At 40.4% G+C, this 19,440-nt stretch overlaps 2 long non-coding RNA genes across 3 annotated transcripts; one reads left to right on the plus strand and one right to left on the minus strand.

Moving 5' to 3' along the window:
- Positions 1-1,244: 1,244 nt before the first annotated feature.
- On the minus strand, positions 1,245-19,014 carry LOC115112185 (uncharacterized). 2 transcript variants are annotated; one of them, XR_003860902.2, is made up of 4 exons: positions 18,921-19,014; positions 8,816-8,961; positions 8,417-8,534; positions 1,245-3,390 (listed from the first exon to the last, which is right to left on the minus strand). It is a non-coding gene; the product is annotated as an uncharacterized LOC115112185 (long non-coding RNA). The 2 variants fall into 2 exon arrangements; XR_003860903.2 differs by lacking the exon at positions 8,816-8,961.
- LOC135565358 (uncharacterized) lies at positions 8,654-16,323 on the plus strand. Its single transcript, XR_010461570.1, has 4 exons — positions 8,654-9,710; positions 10,407-10,551; positions 15,941-16,017; positions 16,116-16,323. It is a non-coding gene; the product is annotated as an uncharacterized LOC135565358 (long non-coding RNA).
- Positions 19,015-19,440: the final 426 nt, after the last annotated feature.

A 19,440-nucleotide genomic window follows, 5' to 3' on the forward strand; every position in this document is an offset into this window, starting at 1 on the left:
CGACTACATTTCCCTGCAGTTCCAGAGTGATGTATATTTATATATTGGTGATGTAAGAGGCCTGGTATGTGTATACACAACATCTCGGATGTTAAGGACTGTATTATCTGTGCTAGTTGACCTGTAACAACTGTATCAAAATATATATTTCTTCTTGTCTTTTTATTTATTTTTGACTTTTATGTTTGTCTCTCTCTTTGTTTTGCTGTATTGTTGTCTTTGATGCGTTGTTATATATTACTACCAACTAACTTACAAGTGCAATTATTTTGTAAATGCTTGTTGAAAATTCAATAAATAAAGTTTTTAAAAAAGTGCATATCCAAGAAGGCTCAAGGTCATTGGACACAGATACAATGATGTCAAATCACGTTATATCTACAGTAGCTTTCAGAATCTTAGCTAGCAGTCATAATCATGAATCAAGTCCACAATCTACCGGCCAATCCTTTTTCATCCTTGTCATATGAAGAGAAATGATGGATAAAACGTAGCGGTGCTCATCTTCCATTGAGCATCAACAAGTTGGAAATTGCAAATTCAACAATGAGTGGTTTGGATGCAATCAGTGGCTAACTGCAAGCATTGCAAAGCATTTATTAGCCTGCTATTCAGTGGAGTGTCTGTGTGGTCCCAAGTCTAAGATTAAGGGTCTCTTTTTTTTTTTAAACATTCAACATTGACCATGCTGTCAATGAAGCATGAATTGTGCCACGCTCAAAACGACTGTTAACCCGGAACAGCAAAATCTGACTTCAGTGAGTTCAAGACAACTGGGAACTCTGGGAAAACAAGCTACGACTGGGAAAATAAGTTTTGAACTTTCATCCAACTCGGAATTGTAAATCCAGAACTCGGGCCTCTTTCTAGAGCTACGACCTGAAGATCACTGATGTCATCATGATTCAACCTTTTTTTCTTTAAGTTTCCAGTTCTCTTGAAAGGACCATTAAATCCAGAGAAAGCCAGACTTTGATGACAAAGTTTGATGACAAAATTTGCCCACAAAGGACCACAGCACCAACTTCCTGTTAAATTGAGTATAGCACAACAAGGTGAGTCCAAAAATGTCTTGTATTCTGCTGCAAAAATGATGTAATATGCCAGGGAGATATGTGTACTGTAGCTAAGAAAGTAATACTAAGTGTATGTTGTGTAGTAAGCTGTTAGTAGCCAATGTGCCTCTGTTACGGGATTCTTCTGTCGAAGGAGAGGAGGACCAAAATGCAGCGTGGTTATTTGTATACATCTTTAATAAAGATGAAAACATGTACGGTATACAAAAACAATAACCGTGAAAAAACCTAAACAGCCTATCTGGTGCAAACAAACACAGAGACAGGAACAATCACCCACGAAACACTCAAAGAATATGGCTGCCTAAATATGGTTCCCAATCAGAGACAACGATAAACACCTGCCTCTGATTGAGAACCACTTCAGGCAACCATAGACTTTTCTAGACAACCCCACTATACCACAATGCCAATACCTACAAAAAACTCAAGACAAAACACACCACATAATTAACCCATGTCACACCTTGGCCTGACCAAAATAATAAAGAAAACACAAAATACTAAGACCAGGGCATGACAGCCTCACTCTAATAATTTGTCCTATTTTCACCTCTTTATTTCACCTGCAGTTCTGACTTGGTGGTGCACGTGTAACCTTTAACCTTTAACCTGAGAAATGTAATCATTTAATATTGTAAGAGCTTTCATTGTCTGCTTATATGCCTCTTTTATTTATCCTGGGGTTCTGACTAGGTGTACACTGTAAGAACGGCCCATGTTCTGAATTCTGTCGCTGTACATTTCAAAAGTGCTGAACAAATAGTTATATTGACTACGTCCGTCCTAGCTCGCCCATTCATGTCTTAACTCCCTCTAATAACTAATTAGTAATGATATGTAATGGAATGTAGATCTTTCGTTTAATAGAAAGTGGGAGGTTAGAGTTTGCCCGCAACCCACCATTACTTGATCAAAAGGTAGCCTATGCTGCTTCATTCACTTCATTGAATGTGATTTTTAGGTTGAAAATGCAAAAACATTCAATACTTTTAGAATACATTTTGATGGTGTTGGCAATAGTTTTGTCAGAATTTGCTGTTCATCATTTAATATTTCCACTTCATGGACCTCTGTTATTTTTGCACACGTGACTCAATCTGTTTTTCTTCAAGAACTTCAGCTTGAGATTGGCAAATGAGAACCAAATCAATTACTCTGTTTCGAGTTTCCACTTCAAAGGGAGAATATATTCTTTCCTCATGGGAAGATGGAGCAAGAAAGATGAGAAGTCAAAGTTGATCTTTTATTTTTGGCATTCTTTTTTGAGCCCTTTGCCTCCTCCCAAGTCCCTCCCCATTCCTTCCATCTCCCAAGTGTGTTGGTCTTAATATGAAGGCAAGGAGATTCTCTGCAGGAAATGTCTTCACATTTGAGTTTACTGTCCCAGGCTTTTCTGCTACATTACTATCATTGATTTAACCCCTGGATGGTGACTCTGTCTGACAACCCAGATGAGGAATATCACTCAGCACCAGGTTGTATAAAAAATATATATTTAAAAATAAAATAAAAAATAAACATATTAGATCAAAATAAAGGCAGACAAATACATGGATATAACATACATGGATATATAAACACATATAGGGGAGAAGAAGTAGGAACAATTTAGTCGTTTCTGGCAGTTTGACAGCAGAAATGTGTAGTGCAGCATGAATTAAACGGAGGTCAATGTTTATTTTTGTTAGTCGGAGTCAGAGGCAATGAAGCAGTGAGACTTACGGTTGGCTGGTCAGGGATGGGGGAGGGGCGAAACGTTGTCTTAAAATCTGAGTTGTTATTGAAAGTAGACTGGCACATGCTGAACCCAACACAAACTCACTTAATTACCTGGCTACATAGGGATTCCATTCCCCTTCTTAGGTGTGAATCAACTTCATTGACATTGTTTGTATCCCTGATTGTTCAGTTGGAGTTATGAATGTATTCACAACCTTAAAGACTGGTAACCCACTGGTAATAATGTGTACTAATACATGCCTTCTGTCCTCAGTATAGGGTTGGTGCCTATAGAGGCATTCTTAACTATTTTAGTGTATCCCTATATATCACTCCACTGGCTTCATGATTGTATTCTGGAGAACTGAGTAATTAGAGGAAGTCTGGTGGGGAAAGGGAAACATATGTAAGAGGCACAAGGATCTACATGTGAAGATTTGCATAATCCGTGCATCTGATATTTCAAATTGCCACATAAACAAGATGTCCTTTTTTCCTCATGTTTCTCATTCCGAGGCTGGCAGCTGGTTTGATATGTTCTGCTGGTCATGATGATCCCACAGCGGTTGTCAGAATAGAGGCAACTTGGACCCTGTAACCAGGAGGCTATTTTTAGAAAGACTAATACGAATTCATTTGAGGCAGAGCCTTCAGTTTTAACAATGTGTAGAGCATCTCACAGCAAAGACCAGAGAACAACAGAGGACAATAAACAAAATGATTCATTATCTCAAAGTCCTCTTTGGTATATCAGAAACCTTTCAAGTTCACCTGTTATGTATAGTGATTTGTTTAAATATCTAAGCTTTGCTATGGTTTGAATGAAAATCATATTGTGCTTTGAGCTTGGCCACCGCAGCCCTCTGTTGTATCAAATAAATATTTCAAGCTCTAACATAGTAAGGTCTTCTCTTTCCTCTTTTTTTGAGTTGTGTCTCAAAGGCCTGTGTCTGATAGTGTATTCCTCTTTCCGTATTTTTCAGTCCCATGATCTACATATCTCTGACCCAACAGCACTCTCCAGATCCATTTCAATTTTTATGAGGTGCAGCCAGCTGCCATACAAACTGATCCAATGAAACAAATGTGGGCCATTCAATATTAATCTAACGCCATGTCTGTCTGCAAAAGCACTCACAAAAAAGGCAAGACAACTGTTGCTGCTCTCATGCCTGTACCTACTGTACATTTATGTCTGATTCACATCACTAGAGGAACTGAACGCCCCAGACATAGGCCATCTTTCGAGTGGAAGATTAATGTTGTTGTCTGCTTCTTTGTTCTGAGCCTCAGGTTGAGTCCTTCTGCTTGACTTTGTATCCTTTTAGTTTCTGAATATATGACTCAAAACCAACATTATCTGTTTTTATTCCAGCTGGATGTTACAACCAACCAGATCTGAGTCTGGTGAATGGGCTGAACTACTCTATTTTATTTTCTATCTCTAAGTTACGGGATTATTTTATTTTTTATTTTACCTTTATTTTACTAGGCAAGTCAGTTAAGAACAAATTCTTATTTTCAATGACGGCCTAGGAACAGTGGGTTAACTGCCTGTTCAGGGGCAGAACGACAGATTTGTACCTTGTCAGCTCGGGGATTTGAACTTGCAACCTTTCGGTCTAACCACTAGGCTACCCTGCCGCTACGCATCGCTACTTGAAAAGGGTAGTTCCTCCAGTTCTAAGTTATGTGATAATGCATCGCTACTTGAAAAGGGTATTTCCTCCATGAATAGTTTTCTTTAAGTACTCCCACCAGTGGAGGCTGCTGAGGGGAGAACAACTCATAATAATGGCCGGAATGGAGCAAATTGATGGAAACCATGTGTTTGATGTATTTGACTCCATTCATTACCACGAGGCCGTTCTCCCCAATTAAGGTGCCACCAACCTCCTGTGACTCCCACTGATCTGAGATGAAGACATACTGTATGATTTAATCCAGTCTACCAACGGAGAGAGCAGGCGATTTCAAACATGCTATCAGCGTATACAAATTTGGCCACTGCTTATAACCACTACACTGTAAACCCCAATGTGCTGTCATTACTCAAAACTTTTAGGAAAACCCATTGCACTTAATATATCTGAGTACAGTTACTTAAAGGGATTTTGTAGTCATTACTCAAACCGGGTCACTGTGACCCTGTAAGGCACGGGTACTAAACTCTTACCCTACGAGGACCGGAGCCTGCTGCTTTTCTGTTCTGCCTGATAATTAACTGCACCTACAGTACCGGGTGTGCCAGGTCTAAACCAGTCCCTGAATAGAGGGGAACAATGACAACAAGCACTAGAACTGGCTTTGAGGTCTAGAGTTGAGTGTGAGGGCTGTCGAAGGTCCAGATTTGAGTTGTATCAGCTTAAAAAGTTTGAGTAACCCCACTAAGCCACACCCTCAATAATAATTTCCCACTGTGCCTTGGCTTGTCAAGTAAATTGTAGAGTTACCACCCATGATTGTATTTATTAGTGACAGAGACATAGTTGTTGAATTTGTTCTTTTTCAGTTCTGTTGCCTTCACCAAGTGAGTTCCTAGGTGAATGTTATTATAATTCAATTCTTTATAACAATGCATTACATATCTCACAAAGCCTTATTTTTAGGCCTAGCTTTACCCTGATACACTGGCCTGAAACTCATGGTATACAGGCCAGATCAGGTCTGCAAGTAAGGTTGCAAAATTCCAGTAACTTTCTCCAAATTCCCATATTTAAAAGAAATTCTGCTTGAAGAATTTTTCCAGGAATCTTCCAACCAGGATTTCTGGAAAACTTCGGAAATTCACCAGAATTTTGCAACCTACCGACAAGTGACATTATGCTGGCTTGCAAAGTGATGTGTAATTCCTATTGAAATCCAGTCATAGTTAGGATATTCAACAGCTGACATTTTATTTCACCCGCAATTTGCATTCATACTGTGCAAAAAAACTAACGCATCTACTTTAGAAAAATGTATGTTATCTTTGTGTAGCATAAGATTAATCAATCAATCACTTAATGTACAGTTGAAGTCGGAAGTTTACATACACTTAGTTTGGCGTAATTAAAACATGTTTTTCAACCACTCCACACATTTCTTATTAACAAACTATAGTTTTGGCAAGTCGGTTAGGACATCTACTTTGTGCATGACGCAAGTAATTTTTCCAACAATTGTTTACAGACAGATTATTTCACTTGTAATTCATTGTATCACAATTCCAGTGGGTCAGAAGTTTACATACACTAAGTTGACTGTGCCTTTAAACAGCTTGGAAAATTCTAGAAAATGATGTCATGACTTCAGAAGGTTCTGATAGGCTAATTGACATCATTTGAGGTACCTGTGGATGTATTTCAAGGCCGACCTTCAAACTCAATGCCTCTTTGCTTGACATCATGGAAAAATCAAAAGAAATCAGCCAAGACCTCAGAAAAAATAATACTAGACCTCCACAAGTCTGGTTCATCCTTGGGAGCAATTTTCAAATGCTTGAAGGTACCATGTTCATCTGTACAAATAATAGTACGCAAGTATGAACACCATGGGACCACGCAGCCGTCATACCGTTCAGGAAGGAGATTCGTTCTGTCTCCTAGAGATGATCGTACTTTGGTGCGAAAAGTGCAAATCAATCCCAGAACAACAACAAAGGACCTTGTGAAGATGCTGGAGGAAATGGGTACAAAAGTATCTATATCCACAGTAAAACGAGTCCTATATCGACAGCAAGGAAGAAGCCACTGCTCCAAAACTGCCATAAAAAAGCCAGACTACGGTTTGCAACTGCACATGGGGACAAAGATCGTACTTTTTGGAGAAATGTCCTCTGGTCTGATGAAACAAAAATAGAACTGGTTGGCCATAATGACCATCGTTATGTTTGGTGGAAAAATTGAAGAATACCATCCCAACCGTGAAGCATGGGGGTGGCAGCATCATGTTGTGGGGGTGCTTTGCTGCAGGAGGGACTGGTGCACTTCACAAAATAGATGGCATCATGAGGTAGGAAAATTATGTGGATATATTAAAGCAACATCTCAAGACATCAGTCAGGAAGTTAAAGCTTGGTCGCAAATGGGTCTTCCAATTGGACAATGACCCCAAGCATACTTCCAAAGTTGTGGCAAAATGGCTTAAGGACAAAAAGTCAAGGTATTGGAGTGGCCATCACAAAGCCCTGATCTCAATTCTATAGAAAATTTGTGGGCAGAACTGAAAAAGCGTGGGCGAGTAAGGAGGCCTTCAAACCTGACTTGGTTACACCAGCTCTGTCAGGAGGAATGGGCCAAAATTCACCCAACTTATTGTGGGAAGCTTGTGGAAGGCTACCTGAAACATTTGACCCAAGTTCAACAATTTAAAGGTAATGCTACCAAATACTAATTGAGTGTATGTAAACTTCTGACCACTGGGAATATGATGAAAGAAATACAAGCTGAAATTAATAATTCTATCTACTATTATTCTGACATTTCACATTCTTAAAATAAAGTGGTGATCCTAACTGACCTAAGACAGGGAATTTTTACTAGGATTACATGTCAGGAATTGTGAAAAACAGAGTTTAAATGTATTTGGCTAAGGTGTATGTAAACTTCCAACTGTACATGCAAAAACACAGATATTAAAAACAATTCCCCAAAATCTATCAGCATTAGAGCACGCTGGGGGAAAAAAAGATAATTTGAGTTAAATTGAGTAGATGTGATTTCTGATTTAATTTTTTTTTAATTATGACTTTTCTTTGACTTTGAGTTCAAATTACTAGAAGTATTTGAGTAAAAAATGCCTTGGGGTTTACAGTGTTTAAATGAATTGTTGTCTTTTTTCCTATTCTTAATTGCATATCAATCAAACATGTCAATTATAGGGAAGTGTGACATCTTCTGGAAATGAAATGGACAAATATACTAACATTTTAATTAAAGTGATGAGAAAAGTGATGAGCTCTTAAAACAACATAAAAACAAACTCATCATACTCAACAGGCAACAGCTGGTGGAAAGTAACCATTAGATATGTAATTAATTCAGCATGTAATTGTTCCATTAAAGGCAAAGTACAGTCAAAAACTAGATTTCCCAGTGTTTTATATAGATTTCCACACTATGAATTTGGAATAATACTGTGAAATTGTGACAATTATGATAATGTACTTTTAGTGTAAGAGCTGTTTGAAAAGCCTGTTTTGGTGGGATGGTGTTTTGGCTTGGTAATATCACCAAGCAGTAAATTAGTTAATAGACCAAAAAGAAAGAGTTCCAAACCGCTCTGCCAATAACAGCTAGTTTTCCGTTTACCCCTCCCAATTCCGAGCACTCCCAGACAGTCCAAGCAAAATTCTTGCTTGAGAAATTGCTCTTTGCTAAGAAGCTATCTGTGTTTATTTTTGACCATTTTAATTCAAAACAATCACAGTAAGGTACTTATTTGTTACCCAGAATTGATTTGATATTGATATAAAAATGGGTGTATTGGACCTTTAAGCTGATAGGATGCGTAGAGATTACTGAAATGTAGTTACAGTGTGCTAGCAAGATGTATCTCTTTCTCTAACTATGTGGTTTACCTACAACAACAAAGTCCCTGCATTCATATTTCTTCTGTCACTGTGACCACTTACTTACCCATCAGTAGTAGTGCATGTTCATCGTGCCTGAAGTCTTGAGGGGATAACTGTGCTGCAACACACTGAGGGGTCGGAGGGGTGGAGGTGATAGGCCAGATTGTAATAATATATTCCTTCTGTTAAAAAAACGGAAATGAAATACATTATGGATGTGATTAGTTTAACTCACAAGCCTTTATTCGTATTGTAATGACATAATCCAGAACAGGGATTTGAACATAAGATGCTGAGGCAAATTGGAATACCTCATAAATAAGCAAACAGACATGGAAAACAAAATGTCGAAGATACAATAATAGTTCAGCCAACTCCAAAGAATAACTCCCATGCGTTATGCTAATTCACTAATGAGATTAGTTCCAAAATGCTACCAGTACAGCTGCTCCGAATTACTTACTTAATTCTTACTTCATACTAAACCCCAAATCTGAAGTACAGTATGGCAGTTTGTCACAACTTCACCTCGGAGAGCTTTTGACACCAGCTCTCATAGTTGGATGGCTAGCTGTCACCCTCCGAACCATGAGGTTTCAGGAAATTTGACTGAAAAAGGGTAAGAAAAAAGGAAAAATAACAAAGAGCCCGTGAGCAGCAGAGGAGAGACTCGGGGTTGCGATGGCACCTGCCCGAAGAGCTGAATGTTGTGGGTTTCTGTGGACCTGCAGGATGTCAGGCTGGGGCTGGGCATGGAACAGCCAGAGAGGAGCCCAGGCAGTAATGTGCACTGTGAGATGTGTTAATGAGCCAGTAGATGGGCCTGTATAGGGCTGGATGGGGCTCCTGCACAGGGAGGCCTGGGGATTTGACTACGGTGTGAGCCGTAGTCCCTAGCAGTACGGGGATAAAGAGAGGAGCCTCCTCCATTTCATACAGCATCCATTCAGGCCAAGCCTGCCTTCATTCACAGTACAGATTATACAGGACTGCTCTTCATATGCAGATGAGTGTGTTTTAATTGTTGGGGCTCCTAATTCCTAATGTATGAGAGGAAAGAGGAAAAGCATCCGGGGATGTGTATCCAAATGAAATATTCAAGACTCCTAATGAAATATTCTGTCAGTTTGTAGTTTCCATGGGCCTCTCTCTGCTTTAAAAAGAGAGACAAGTTGTTTTAATGAGACTCTAGGCTGCCTCCGTCTGGCCCTGTACTGTACTAGCCTCATACCAGCCTCCTATTGTAGCTACACTCCCTGTTTGGTTGTTGTTTGTTTCAAATACAGGTGTGCCAAGCTTGTAGCGTCATACCCTAGAAGACTCGATGCTGTAATCACTGCCAAAGGTGCTTCAACAAGGTACTGAGAAAAGGGTCTGAACACTTATGCAAATGTGATATTTATTTTTGATAAATTAGCAAAAATTCTATAAACCTGTTTTTGCTTTTTCATTATGGGGTATTGTGTGTAGATTGATTAGGAAAATATACAATTGAATCCATTTTAGAATAAGGCTGTAATGTAACAAAATGTGGAAAAAGTGAAAGGGTCTGAATACTTTCCGAATGCACTGTAGCCAAGTTATTTACCATTCTGATACATGTTAGAGTGAATGTTGAATTTGATCCATTTGTCTATCTCCATTTATGCTCTCCGTCTGTAGACTGGGAATCAGGTTCATGACGATTACCGAACAGTCAACAAGAAAACACAGCAGTATGTGATGTGGGGCAAAAGGCGTGTCAATCGGCGTGTCAATCTGAGCTCATTTATAATATTGCTCCCCGCCCCACAGTAATCCAAGCATACAGCCTGACTGATAGTCACAGATGAGAGAGCAGGTTCATTTTCTAAAAGTCAGAGGACTTTAATCGGGCAAAAATACTATGGGTGATATTTTTGGTCACTCTAAAACTTTTATATGGGAAATAGGATGACTGTGCATTCTCTTTAAAGTAATGTATGTCATCACCCTGCTATGAAAGACAGCACAGCAGCAGCAGAGAACAGAACAGGGGGCACTAAACAAGGGGAGTCTTCCATTCTTCTCTGCAGATCCTCTCAAGCTCTGTCAGGTTGGATGGGGAGCGTTGCAGCACAGCTATTTTCAGGTCTCTCCAGAGATGTTCACTCGGGTTCATGTCCGGGCTCTGGCTGGGACACTCAAGGACATTGAGACTTGTCCCAAAGAAGAAGAAAGGTGGGGTGCATGTTTCATAATTAACAACTCATGGTGTGGTTGCGATAACATACAGAAACCTGGGTCTTTTTGTTCACCTGATCTAGAATACCTCACAATCAAATGCCGACCGTACTACCTCAAAGAACTACACTGGACTTTATGCAAACTTGAAACCCCATATCCTGAGGCTGCATTTATTGTAGCTGGGGGTTTTAACAAAGAAAATTTGAGGAAAACACTACCAAAGTTCTACCAACACATTGACTGTAGTACTCGCGCTGGTAAAACATTGGACCACTGATACTCAACTTTTCGAAATGCCTACAAGGCCCCTCCGCCCTCCGTTAGGCAAATCTGATCACAACTCCATTTTGTGCCTTCCTTTCTATAAACAGAAACTCAAACAGGAAGGCCCCGTGCTAAGGTCTATTCAACACTGGTATGACTATGCTTAAAAAATGGTTTTGATCATGCAGACTGGGATATGTTCCGGGTAGCCTCTAAGAATTACATAGACAAATACACGGATACGGTGACTGAGTTCAACCGGAAGTGTATAGGAGATGTTGTACCCACAGTGACTACTAAAACCTACCCAAACCAGAAGCCGTGGATAAAACTGAAAGCTCAAACCACCACATTAACCATTGCAAGGTGACTGGGAATATGGCTGAATACAAACAGTGTAGTTATTCCCTCGTCCTCAGAGCACGCGCAGATCAGCTGGCTGAAGTGTTTACAGATATATTCAATCTCTCCTTATCCCAGTCTGCTGTCCCCTCTTGCTTCAAGATGTCCACCATTGTTCCTGTACCCAAGAAAGCAAAGGTAACTGAACTAAATGACTATCGCCCCGTAGCACTCACTTCTGTCATCACAAAGTGCTTTGAGAGGCTAGTTAAGCTTGGAGGCCTGGGTCTGAATCCCACCCTGTGCAACTGGGTCCTGGACTTCCTGAAGGTAGGAAACATCACATCCACTTCACTGATCCTCAACACAGGGGCCCCACAAGGGTGCCTGCTCAGCCCCCTCCTGTACTCCCTGTTCACCCATGACTGCGTGGCCACGCATGCCTCCAACTCAATCATCAAGTTTGCAGACAACACAACAGTACTAGGCCTGACTACCAACAATGCGAGACTGCCTACAAGGAGGAGATGAGGGCCCTGGGAGAGTGGTGCCAGGAAAACCAGGTGCCAGGAAAACAACCTCTCACTCAATATAAACAAAACAAATGAGATGATCGTGAACTTCAGGAAACATCAGAGAGCACGCCCCTATCCACAGCGATGGGACCGCAGTGGAGAAGGTGGAAAGCTTGAAGTTCCTCGGCGTACACATCACTGATCTGAAATGGTCCACCCACACAGACAGTGTGGTGAAGAATGCGCAACAGGGCCTCTTCAACCTCAGGAGGCTGAAGAAATTTGGCTTGGCCCCTAAAACTCTCACAAACTTATACAGATGCACAATTGATAGCATCCTGTCGGGCTGTACCACCGCCTGGTACGGCAACTGCACCACCCGCAACCGCAGGGCTCTCCAGAGGGTGGTGCGGTCTGCCCAACGCATCACTGGGGGCAAACTACCTGCCCTACAAGATACCTACAGCACCTGATATCACAGGAAGGCCAATAAGATCATCAAGGACATTAAACACCCAAGCCACGGCCTGTTCACCTCGATATCATCCTGAAGGCGAGGTCAGTACAGGTGCATCAAAGCTTGGACCTGAGACTGAAAAACATCTTCTATCTCAAGGCCATCACACTGTTAAATAACCATCACTAGCCGACTTCCACCCAGTTACGCAACCCTGCACCTTAGCTGCTTCCTATATACATAGACTTAGAATCACTGGCCACTTTAATAATGGAACGCTAGTCACATTAATAATGTTTAAATAATGTTTACATACTGCTTTACTCAGATCATATGTATATACTGTATTCTATTCTACTGTATTGTAGTCAATGCCACTCCGACATTGTTCAATCTAATGTTTATATATGTCTTAATTCCATTATTTTACTTTTGTGTCTATTGTTGTGAATTGTTTTTAGATACTACTGCACTGTTGGAGCTAGGAACACAAGCATTTCAATACACCCGCAATAACATCTGCTAAATATGTGTATGTGACCAGTAAAAGTTGATTTGATTTGAAGCCACTCCTGCGATGTCTTGGCTGTGTGCTTAAGATCTTTGTCCTGTTGGAAGGTGAACCTTTGCACCCAGTCTTAGGTCCTGAGCTCTCTAGAGCAGGTTTTCATCAAGGATCTCTCTGTACTTTGCTCTGTTCATTTTTTTCCTCGATTCTGAGAAGTCTCCCAGTCCCTGCCTGTGAAAAACATCCCCACAGCATGATGCTGCCACCACCATGCTTCACCGTAGGGATTGTGCCAGGTTTTATCCAGACGTGGCGCCAAAGAGCTCAATCTTGGTTTCATCAGACCAGAGAATCTTGTTTCTCATGGTCTGAGAGTCTTTAGGTGCCTTTTGTCAAACTCCAAGCAGGCTGTCATGTGCCTGAGGAGTGGCTTCCATCTGGCCCATCCATCTTCCATCTGGCCCATCTACCATAATTGGTGGAGTGCTGAAGAGATGGTTGTCCTTCTGGAAGGTTCTTCCATCGCCACAAAGAAACACTAGAGCTATTTCAGAGTAACCATCAGGTTCTTGGTCACTTCCCTGACCCTTCTCCCCTGATTGCTCAGTTTGGCCGGGCGGCCAGCTCTAGGAAGAGTCTTGGTGGTTCCAAACTTCTTCCATGTAAGAATTATGGAGGCCACTGTGTTCTTTATTTTATTTTTTTTTTACCCCTTTTTCTCCCCAATTTCGTGGTATCCAATTGTTTTAGTAGCTACTATCTTGTCTCATCGCTACAACTCCCGTACGGGCTTTCCCTACATGGCCAGCCCACCAATTAGGCAGGCATATATCTTGAGCAGCAGTTTGAAGAGGGTGGAATTTTCCGAGCTAAACTGACCAAGACGCGCCTCCAACTACGCATAACACCTCATGTAAGGGCTATTTAGGTGAGTGCTGTTGCCGCCCCAAGGAAAGCAGTGCCCACTTTGCCAAAGGTAGGGTCACACAATATTTTGCATGACTGTGACCTGCGTTTCTCCAGGGTGCTGTTGGAGAGTCTCAGCAGCACTCCACCAAGCTCAGTCAAATTAATTTAACATAAATCATGTAGCTTATGGTAGAAATAGTAGTAGCCCATGTGGTTTTTCTGTAGCCCATAGATTGGAGACCACATGTATTACAATGTCATGAGACAGACACTTTTTAAATCATTAACTTCAGTTAACGAGGAGAGAGAGTGCAGTAGAAAGTCAAGTAAAAAGGCAAGCAGGCTTTGGAGAGACTGCAGCATAATCAAGCAGTGGTGGACAGCAAATGGTTCTGAAAGTAATTCATTTCAACAATTGCCTTCATTTTAATTCAACATCACTACCAATGAGGTCTTTGTTGGAGCCTATTTCTTCCTATTAAAAAAATAAGACGTAGGCCTACATGTTTGACAGACACAATTATGCTACCCATAGATTTGTTGGTATAGCCAAATCCTCCAATACTGACAACATGCACTCCTTAAATACCGCCGTGTCTGGGAGGGGCTTGGTGTGTTTGTTTGAAACCAGAGCTCTAATTTGAGTGAGGGTATGCCATACCATTTGTTAAAGAAAGGCAAAAGGGATATATACTGTGTTAGCTTTATATTCTTTAAAGTATCTAGATTATATCAAGCGTTCAATAACAATGCTTAACTCCGTGATGCCTTATGCTAGAAACAAGCTTTGAAATTCTCGCGAAAGATGTGACTCAGATGCATTTGGGGATATTGATTCATCTCTATGACATTCTGAAGCTGAGCTGTAGCCTTCAATATTCAATTAGACAAAAAATGGACTATTCTGTCCCTATTAATTGAGCTTTTCACTTTCTGAAAAGATGTTTAAACCCAGGCAGTTTTTAGGGAAGCACTTCTGTTGTTGGGTTAAGCAATAGACGAGTAGCCAGCAGTCGAGCCTCTGGATGGAAAGCTAACTTTTGAAAGTTCCATACTTAAATTCATAAGCATGTCTAACATGCTGACCAGACCGGACAAAATAAAAAAATGTAGAAATCTATGTTATTCAATTATTGCACACACACACTGCTCGCGCGTGCCAATGAGTGTCTGCGATGCCAAGGGCTAAAATAGAACTCATTCCTATTTCTGACGCAGATCGCGCTGCAAGTCCTGCCTCTCCCATCTCATCATTGGTTTATAGAAGCAGGTACCCACGTGCCATCTCCTCATTGGTTATACCCAGGTGGGTGATTGAAAGACGAACTGTTGCCGGTCGTGGTGGTAATACTATGAAAGTTTAGATGCCGATCACCATATAAGTTAAAACATGAAAAAGCCTGGAAGGAGGAGAGATGACTAGAAACTATTTGGTTGGCCGTTTTATGTGTGGGTTAATTGTCGGAGTAGAGGACCTTGTGCATTTCAGGTAAAATAACTCAATGTTTATATCCCAGGACAAATTAGCTAGCAACAGCAAGCTAGCTAAATAGGACAAATGAGCTAGCTAGTGCAAGCTAACTAGATAAATTGCCATACATGTTTAATGCTTTTCGACCTGCCCCCAAATTAATGTCATTGGTTCAGAGTTTGTTTTGATATTTTAACCTGCATGTCGTGATCGCGTTTGGTGTTAGGGGACAAAATAATTGTATGCACGATAGTGCACGCGCACAGTCGGTCTGGGTAAGATTGAATGATTTGCAAACAACGACTGTTTCATTGCAAACAAGACACTCTAGTGTAACACTGGAGAAATATGTCAAGAATGCCTATTTCTCTGTCGATTCTTCCCTGAAACTTATATTTTCATTATCCACCTTTCTTTTTAAACTTTTTCAGAGCAACATTTTCTCTTGATCGCAAGCTGTTTTTCCCTAATCAACGCACAAATAAATACAAAAAACATTTAAAAAATGTAAATGTTCAATTTGTATAGAGACTGGTGATTTTGTCAGCATAATCAGATAGAAAATATTAGGAAATGTTATTGACATTGAATTGATTATATACCCTACTAACCAGACGCGTTAAACATTTTGTTTAATTTGTAGCATAGGCCTATGAATTGGGCTGCTATTATCCTCTGTTCCACCAACTATTAGTTGAGAAAAAAATTGAATTGCCCCAAGGCCAGACCTGTTGCCGACCACTGTTGTACACTATTCTAGTTTAATGGGGAAAAGAGGGTGGCCATTTTTTGTCTTGCCTAGGGTGGCAGAACATCCAGGGCTGGACCTATTTCCTCAACTACTTACAAATTATGTTTGCAATAGTATAGCTATCTCACTACTTGCCAACATTCATTTCTTGTTTGAACTTCTCCAGGTGTTGTGGTCAATGGAACTGCCAACTAGCCCAGAGGCAGTGCTGCAGAAAACCTTTGCTGTAAGGAATTTCCAAAGGTGCGTTTGTAGGCAATAATCTATACTTCTTATTAATTTAATGTGAATAGATGTCATTATAACCTGAATGGCCTATTACATGTATACATTTTCCACAGGTTACCAGAAGGGGCAACAAGTTCCCTGAAGGCCCCAACTACTTGATTAATATTTGTTGAGAAATAAAATGCCTCAAGTCATTTTCTCTGTAAAATGGCCTCAGGGAGATGGTCATAGGACTTTTGGATATCAAACAGAAGAAATAAAATAAGCTTTGACTTCAATTCATTTGTGACTACTTGGCTAAATAAAATGAACCTATCATCCCACCAATAGATATTTCTGTATTTTATACTGCATCAAGGAAACACAAGATCAAAAGATAGCTCTGTCTCTGGTTAATGACAACAAAAACAGAACATTCACATTTTTATTTACGTATGTGCACAATGTACACTGAGTGTACAAAACATTAGGAAAACCTTCCTAATATTGAGTTTAACGTTAATTTTGCCCTCAGAACTGCGTCAATTTGTCAGGAGAGGACTCTACAAGGTGTCGAAAGCATTCCACAGGCATGCTGGCCCATGTTGACGCCAATGCTCCCCACAATTGTCAAGTTGGCTGGATGACCTTTGGGTGGTGGACCATTGTTGATACACACAGGAAACTGTTGAGCGTGAAAAATGCAGCAGCATTGCAATTCTTGACACATTCAAACCTGTGTGCGTGTGCCTGGCACCTACTACCATACCCTGTTCAAAGGCACTTAAATATTTTGTCTTGCCAATTCACCCTCTGAATGGCACAATTGTCTCAAGAGTTAAAAATCCTTCTTTAACCTATCTCCTCCCCTTCATCTACACTGATTGAAGTGGATTTAACAAGTGAAATCAATAAGAGATCATACAGTAGCTTTCACCTGGATTCACCTGGTCAATCAATGTCGCGGAAAGAGTAGGTGTTCCTAATGTTTTGTACACTCCGTGATTATCGAAATATACAGTAGATTTGTATATCATTTCTGTTTATATAACATCCCATTCCTTGTACTCTGTCATTGCAAAACATCTTTGAAACATGACAAGTAGTAGAATGTAAGCTAAACAGACTGGTACGCAGGCTAGGTGTATGAATATTTTTGGGGATACATATCCCCTTGTCAGTGTCGATCTTTGCATGTAAATCTTGGTGGGGCAAAACAAAATGCATGCCAGTAAAGCCACAACACTAAACAATACATTAATTGCACCATAACGGTGACAAACGGTGCCCACAAACAGTTAGGGCCTACATAAAGCTGTCCCAAAAGCAGAATCCCATAAGCGGTCCGAACACCTTACCACTGCTACACCTGGCTATCAGCGGAGCCTTGTCGGGCAATGAAACAGTTAATTCAGCCTCATTTACTGACTTTAAAAAAAACATAGCTGATATGGCTGACTTGCTTAAACAAATGTGGTTTCTACTGACAATTGAGATGTACAAACTATGGCATAAGGGGAGGACAAATGGATAAGAGGCAATCCGTATTTTCGGTTAAGCCTGTACTGTGACCTATAAGAACTAATTGGTTAATTAGTGTAAATGCAGAGCAGGTAAAGGCACACTGTCTTTCAAAGATGGACCATGTCGTGTTGACTTTATCATTCATCTACACCAGAAATCTTTTATGTAACACCGTGAACGGAACGTTGAAAATGATTGAAATAAAAAGTTCATGCCAACCCCCAGATGCTGATCAACATTACAGTAAAGAAGAACAGAGAGCGGGGGGGCTCAAAAGCAATTACTTTAAATCTAGCAGATTGTCTTTTGAGCTCCCCTTGGTGACATCAGCAGACAAGTTTCCTATCGTCTGTCGTCTAGTAAGGCGGCCTGGATTCCAGGCCCTCTGGGACGAGGTGGGGATGCTGGAAAACAAACTGCAAGAGGGACCTCAGCAGGGATTGGCTTTAACATGTGCGCCAATTACAGTGAGCACAGCGTGCGTCCTTTTCCAAACACCGCTGAGCGCGCCACACGCTCCCTGAGGAAACATCTGGTCCTATACACTCACACTCCTCCACTCCCCACAGAAACACATTGTTCCAATACATACACATCCACAGATATTTTACTTTTTAACCTTTATTTAACTAGGCAAGTCAGTTAAAAATACATTCTTATTACAGCCAAACCCTAGGCCAATTGTACACCGCACTATGGGACTCCCAATCACAATCAGTTGTGATAAAGCCTGGAATTGAACCAGGGTCTGTAATGACACCTCTAGCACTGAGATGCAGTGCCTTAGACCGCTGTGCCACTCGGGAGGAATAGATACATGCACTGTACATGTGTATGAGGTGTGCGTAATCTGACAGGGTAAGAAAGTATTCTTATTTCATTACTTTAATGATTATAATATGTATTGTACTGTAGACACCATGGTTGGCAAATTGCAGGCCTTTGAAATGTGAAAAAAAGAAAAAATTAATTAATTTAAATATAATAGCTGCTATTTGTTCAAACCAGCCCTATGGAGTTGTAATTTATCTCAGTTTAATCCATCTACCAAATCAGACCTGCAATGTATAGAGAGGGGCCACCTGCTCTGAGTTAAACAATAGTCTGCAGAGCTTGGGTCAATTCAAATTGAAGGCAGTCAATTCAAGAAGAAAAAAAATATTAATTAAAAAAAATTAAACAACTTTTGAAATAAATAGCATCTACTCCTCAGTTTGTCATTAAAATGTTGAATTGTTGTTTAAATGTACTTCCTGAATTCACTGTCTTCAATTCAAATTGAACCCAGGCCCTGATACTCTGATAACATTCATGCAAAGTACACATCACTCAAACCTCCCACCAGCTGTTTGACAAATTACTTCAAAAATGAACAATGATTACATTCATAATAAGTGGCAAACCCCGTTACGTACCTATCACAGTTTGAACGCCAATGAATTTGATTTCTCTTCTCATCAGTGCTGGTTTAGAGAGAATGACGTACTGCCCTCAGCACTTAGCCCTTCCATGTTGGCAGATTCCTAAACCCTTCCACAAATAGCACATGTATTTAGAGCAGGGGTGTCAAACTAATTTTGTCCCGGGGGGGGGGGGGGGCGCATTCAGTCTTCAATGTGGTCCGGAGGGGCCCTGAAAATGGGTTATATTTCCTTGCAGTCAGTATTTGCTAAATACATTTCTCAACTTATAGTATTTCCTGCCTGACTAGCTTTGATTTTGGGCAATATAAGCAAGCTGGACACAATCAAGAAACTGTATGAATGTAGGTCCATTTTCATTTGTACACAGTTTCAATTTGGTTTTAGTTATTTGAAAGTACACTACCGGTCAAAAGTTTTAGAACACCAACTCATTCAAGGGTTTTTCTTTATTTTTTACTATTTTCTACATTGTATAATAATAATGAAGACATCAAAACGATGAAATAACACA

Source organism: Oncorhynchus nerka, linkage group LG27, assembly GCF_034236695.1.
Source record: "Oncorhynchus nerka isolate Pitt River linkage group LG27, Oner_Uvic_2.0, whole genome shotgun sequence".
NCBI classification, from domain to species: domain Eukaryota; kingdom Metazoa; phylum Chordata; class Actinopteri; order Salmoniformes; family Salmonidae; genus Oncorhynchus; species Oncorhynchus nerka.